The sequence below is a fragment of the Solanum verrucosum genome, unplaced genomic scaffold (assembly GCF_900185275.1).
Source record: "Solanum verrucosum unplaced genomic scaffold, falcon-dt-bn FXZP01000832.1, whole genome shotgun sequence".
Classification (NCBI taxonomy): Eukaryota; Viridiplantae; Streptophyta; class Magnoliopsida; order Solanales; family Solanaceae; genus Solanum; species Solanum verrucosum.
This window is the reverse complement of record NW_026019828.1, coordinates 12,125-18,283: the sequence shown is the minus strand read 5'-3', so window position 1 is coordinate 18,283 and position 6,159 is coordinate 12,125. Positions and strand designations below refer to the sequence as shown.

The 6,159-nt window shown below is 33.4% G+C and overlaps 1 pseudogene; it reads right to left on the bottom strand.

Annotated features, from left to right (window-relative positions):
* Positions 1-346: 346 nt before the first annotated feature.
* On the bottom strand, positions 347-4,331 carry LOC125813764 (putative late blight resistance protein homolog R1B-12; annotated as a pseudogene).
* Between the last annotated feature and the right edge of the window lie 1,828 nt (positions 4,332-6,159).

The following is a 6,159-nucleotide window of genomic DNA, read 5'->3' as shown; positions in this document are numbered from 1 at the left end:
AAGAGGATTAGATATATATAGTAGCGATCCAATATCCAAATGTCTTATCTCTGACATTTTTCTGATGTATATCTACTGGGAGCATCAACCCTATCCATTTATCTTCGAAGAATTATGGTATGTAGATTTCTCTATTCTTGCAGAAACATATCTCAAATGTACAAGCTGAGGTATTACACAAGAGAAATCATATTCAATTTAAAATACGTACAATACCTTAGGCAACTTCAACTGTAGAACATCTGTTTTGGCATATCTACTTGCATTGAATAAAGGTGTGGATTATACCATTGCTATGTCGCTTACGATAATCATGTTTCTCTTCAAGTGTAGAAAGAAGGATCACTCACCGTTGATCATATATGGATTTACTTAGGCATAGTTGGCGAAGAAGATCATTAATTTTCAAGTTCTTATCTTTCCATTAGTCCTTCGTGTACAAGCCAAAATTAGACTTCTATCCGTTAACTCTTCTAGATACTCCTATGCCGCCACTTCTAGCCTTTTATTGTTTCTAATCATCTTGGAAACATTAATCTCTTTATCTTCAAGAAAACCTCCTAAGAAAGAATTGATTGAAACTGTTCGGATACAGTACCAAAGAATCAGTTCAGATATTCCTCAACATTCTTCCAATTATCATGTGTTGGGTCCATTTGACCAAGAAGTCTAATAACGACAACAATCGAGAGAGGTAATCCTCGACATTGTAGTACAATATGCTTCCCTAGTTCTACTATAGTAGAGGAGGAAACAAATCTTTTTTTGAATGATTTTTTTGGTGAAATTCAAATTGTCATCAAGACTTATAAAAGTATTTCTATGAGGTGGAAAATCAGGACAACTGACATAATCAGCAACATACAAGAGCTGAGTGGTTAATAGAATTCGACTTTTATTGTCATCATTTGGAAATATTCTTTGCATTTGGTCCCATGCCTTAGTACTCTATATATCATCTTTGACAATTATAAATATCCCACCCTTCAGACGTCTTTACACAATCTTCATTAGTTGATCATCGCTCATTTCTTGATTGCTTCCTATAATTCTACAGACAACTTCAAGAAGCATTTGTCTCTCATTTTATTCTTCGAAGAGAGTGACCCATGCATGTTTATCAAATTGAGAACAAATATAATCATCATAAACTTTTTTGGCAAGAGTTGTCCTTCCTATATTGCACATACTAAAAATTGCTACGACAGCTAAATCATCTATTTGGGCAGTGAGGTGTTCAAGTATGGCATTGAAGTCATCCTCCATCCCAACAATAGTATTTTTTTACTAATTTGTATTTTTTCCCTGGTGAGGACTTGTTCTGCAGATTTTCTTCTATGCTTGTTAAACTCAATCTGTGGCACTTCTTTCCCGAGAGAATCAACATCTTTTTCCACTTTTAGAAATTTTTACTTGAAGTATTTACAAGCCCCTTGTCATGACCCACAACTTTATCATACCACTTGGGCATGAAATTAAAGAATAAGTGAGCTAGCCTTAGTGGGAAGTGTCTACAGTCTTGGAGATGTTTGAAGAAGACTGTAGAATATTATAGAAGATTACTTGGAAGGCCTAGACTTGTTAGAGAATTCTAGAAAAGTGGCCTATTTGTAAATATGTAGGGACTTGTATAGCACTTTGTTTTTGCACTTTAGCCCTTAAGTGTGAAATATAAGTAGGAGGGCATTCATTTGTAACTCAATCAATAAAAAGCAAGAAATATTACATGATCGTAAATATGTAAATATTTACGTGAGCTTGAGCTTATCGTGAAAATATCGTAAGTTGTTGAGTGCCTTACAAAGAGTTTAGTTGAAGTCTAAGTCCATGACATTCTTCTCTATATCAGCTAAAACAATGCTTCTTAGGCTTGAATCAACTTTATCTCCTACTTTGTATATTACATCTCTGATCCTGTTTTCTATAACCTTAAGAGTTTCAATATCTTTTGCTTTCTTTGTCGTATCGTCAAGGAAAACTTGCACAACAGAAAGATTTTGATAGAGAGATTGAACATGTTGTTGTGTACAACTTCAACAAACCAAAGATCAGTTAGGTTTGAAGAGTTGTTCCAGTGTATACATAAGTGAAAAAAGAGAAGCATATTTCTATTTATTTGTTGGAATAACTAAAAGATAGAGTCTTGCAGATTTAATCTCTCTGATTTTGTCCAAATCATTTACTTTTCCATCTCTAAATTTTTATAATTGGGGAACAAAGACAGAGGATACTTACCCTTTATCATTTGTTTAGTTAAATGAGATGATGCATGAGAACACAACCAATTACAAAACAAGAAAATCTAATTGTTTCACTCAATTAATACAATACTATAGATATGAGATGCACATGTACAACCCAAGTTCTTCTCTATTTTATATAATTGTAAGACAAGGTGTAGTGCACTCATTGAGTTCACCAGCAAGCCCCTGCAGTTTAAAATGATCTTTAATCTGAATTTTGAAATGTTTGTGTAGAAAATATATGATACGTTTTCATTATAATTTACAACCTTAAATAAATATATGTGTTGAAAGTTAAAAGAAAGACACTAAGGATTAGTTTTGTTCGTTGAAAAATTTATTTAGTACTATAATTTTGTTAGTAATATATCAAAAAAGTATATTTTGATGTTTATGTTCCATACCCTCCAAGTGAGTGACAACTGTTGTAAAGAAAAGGAAGTAAAGGAGAAAGTGAGCTGAAAAATAGAGCAAAAGAGAAGAAAAAGCTTTCGTGGTCTTCTTTATTTCTGATGCAACTTGAAACTAAGAGTCCTACCTATTAAATAGGCTTACAATGGAACTGAAATACTAAAATTTAGGTACCCACTAATTACAAATTAGGTATTAGTCTGGCACAAAAGAAACTAACAGTTGGTCAAGTATCATTGAATCACTTCTCAACACCCTCCCCCGAACTCAAACATGCAAACTCCAAGTTGACCTTTGAAGAACTCGTGCTTTGCTTAGAAAAGTAACTTCGTAAAGATGTATACTATTTGCTCGTTTGTAACACAAGACTTCAAAATAACTTCACCAGTAGAGACAAGACCACAAATATAGTGATAGTAAAAAAGTTCAGTTGCACCAGTTGGTTTTTGATTAAAATCTGCAACAAGTCTCCTTAACCAAATTGCTTAACAAGCTATAGAGGTTTCTGCAATATATTCAGCCTATGAAGTTGATAACGCCACCACTTCCTGCTTCAATGAACTCCATGAAACTGCTCTAGATCCAAGATTAAACGAAAAACCGTGTGTTCTCTTTCTATCATAAATGATGCATGCATAATCACTATCAGTTAAGCCAGTTAATGTGAAATTTGTTATCTTAGAATACCAAATTTCATGCTCTGTTGTCCCAGCTGTATATCTCAGTATTCTATTTTTAGCTCCAAGGTGAAGCTTGCTTGGATTGTGCATAAATCTCTATATGACTATAACAGAGAAAACAATGTATGGTCTTGTATGGGACAAATAATTCAAACCACCAACTAGACTTTTAAAATATGTCACATTTTCCATTTTAAAACCATCATCACGACAAACTTCTCATTAATATTCATCGGCATAGCAGCAACTTTACAATTTACCATAGTAAACTTTTTCAAAAAAATTGTTGCATATATTTTGTTAAGGAAATATGCCTTCAATTTCCTATTTCACCTCAAGACCAATAAAATAATGCTACAGACCTAAATCAGACATCTCAAATTTTTCATCATGAAGTTCTTAAATTCAGTGACGATAGACTCACTCGAACCCATATATATCATATCGTCAACGTAAATACATACCACCAAAAAATCATTTTTACCTTCTTGTTTTACATAAAGAGTAGACTCATTGTTACTTCTTTCAAAACCATTCTCATAAAAATATGAATCAATCTTAAAGTACCATGTCTGTGACGCTTGCTTTAAGAAATAGAGTGTCTTTTTAAAACTTGTAGACCTTATCTTCTTTACCATTAACTACAAACCTTCAGGCTGTGAGACATAGACCTCCTCTCTCAAATCACCATTTTAAAAGGCAAATTTATCATCAAATTGGCACAGTAGCCAATTAAAATTAGCAGCCAAGGCTAAAAAAGTTCTCACAGTTTTAAATAGGGCAATAGGAGAAAATGTTTCTTCAAACTTAGTACCTTCTTGTTGGGAATAACCATTTGCAATGAGCCTTGCCCTATGTTTTTGGATGCTGCCATCAACATATACTTTTAAACAACCATTTGAGCCCAATAGCTTTCTTTCCTTCCAGCAAATTTACCAAGCCCCATGCCTGATTCTTTTGAATAGACAACAACTCCTCTTCCATAGCTTTGCACCATTTATCCTTTCTCTTCAGCATCTTCTAAATAAATACGATCTGAAAGAAGTAAAGAAAAATTACTAGATGTATTTTCAACATATGTGTGATTTTGTTTTTTAACCCTTGTTGATCTTCTTAATGCAGTTGTCTTAGCTGATGGTTCTTTCAATGTTGAAGATGTTGCTGGTGCAATTGATGAGACACTCGATAGACTTGTCAAAACAAGATATGCTCCATACTCTTGATGAACAATATTGTCAGAAGGTAAAAATTAAATATTTGAACTTTCATTTCCTGAATTAAAGTTCCAACTTGCATCTTCATTGAACACAACATTTTTGTTTACCATTTTCTCACTCACTTGATTATATAACTTATAGGCTTTGGGTTGTGTTCTATATCCAATAAAGATATATTTTTCACATGTGAGAAAATCCTTTAACAATTCCATTGATGCTAATCTTGAAGAAAACTAGATCATAAATGATTCTTTTACATAAACCAGGCACAACTTTTCATGAAAACATCTTTCATAGATTCAAGCTTCTTTATAAATTAATGTATTTTAGGATTGATAATCAAGAATAATTTATGGGTTCATGTGAAATCAATAGTAAAATATGTAATTGATTCAAAATTCATAATAAGATTAAAATCATAGAATTGAATCAACACAATTTGAACCTATGAATAATTGAATGAAAACCTAATCAATTTTGGTGAAATTGAACATGGAGAATTGAGAAGTTCTTGGGGCTCAATGGATGAATGAAACCCATTGATGAAGCCCTACATTCCTTGAGGATCAATGCCCAAAATAAATGGAGGAATTGGAGACTTGAAGCTTGAAACCCTAGGTGTGTACTTAATTGATCTTGAGAGAATTTGGAGAGGATAAGTGTGGATAGGATTGGGGATTTGAGTGTGAAACGACCCCAAAAAAATGCCCGAAAATGTGCTTCGGAAACACCTATAATTGTAATTTCCATATATCTCAAAATCCGTTTCGTTTTTCGAAAATCCGACTTCATATTCTTGTTTAGGGGGTCAAATTGAGTGGGAAATGGGTCTAACCCAAATTTTAGAGCAACCGTATCAAAATCCAAAATTTCCAAGTGAAGCCTTTTTCGAGGGTCTACTTTGGAGGGTCATATCTCCTAGCACACAAATTATTTGGTGGCCAATAATATATCCATGGAAAGCCCTTTGAGTTAGCTATCTAAAGCACTTCGTTTCACCTTATTCGGAGTTCGGACGAAGAAGTTATTCCCATTTTCGTAAAGTCTGTCCGGCAGAAAATCCAAATTCCAGTAGCTGATTTTACTGTTCATCTACTGTTCACCCGCCTGTTTTTTTTTCTAAGTGTTGGACCCTTTTTTTCAAAGGACTTATATTAATTCCTAGATACCATAATCCAATTCCCATCCCAAAAAAAAACATTTCCCTCTCTACAATCCTCCATTTAAGAAGAATAAGAAGTGGGAGCTAGGGCTTTGGATTCAAGGCTTTCTTCATCAATTTTCGTGGGAGATCATAGCAAAGGTATGGGGGTCTTGATCCTTGTCTAATTTTCCATACAAGGAGCCAAATCCAAAGTTACTTCAAAATATGAAAAATCTAGGTTTTCACTCAATCTCATGGGTTCTTCCATCAAATGGTTTTAAAAGGTTTCTAATGGCACTTTATGGTTATATTGTTGTTGTATTGACGATTTAAGATGAAAATACTCCATGAACCCATGATTTCTCTCTATTCCTAGTTTATGCCTTTATGAAGTGGTTGCTAGATAATGAATGTATATGAATCAAACTTGTTTAAAGGTCTTTAGATTGTTGAAGTATGTCATT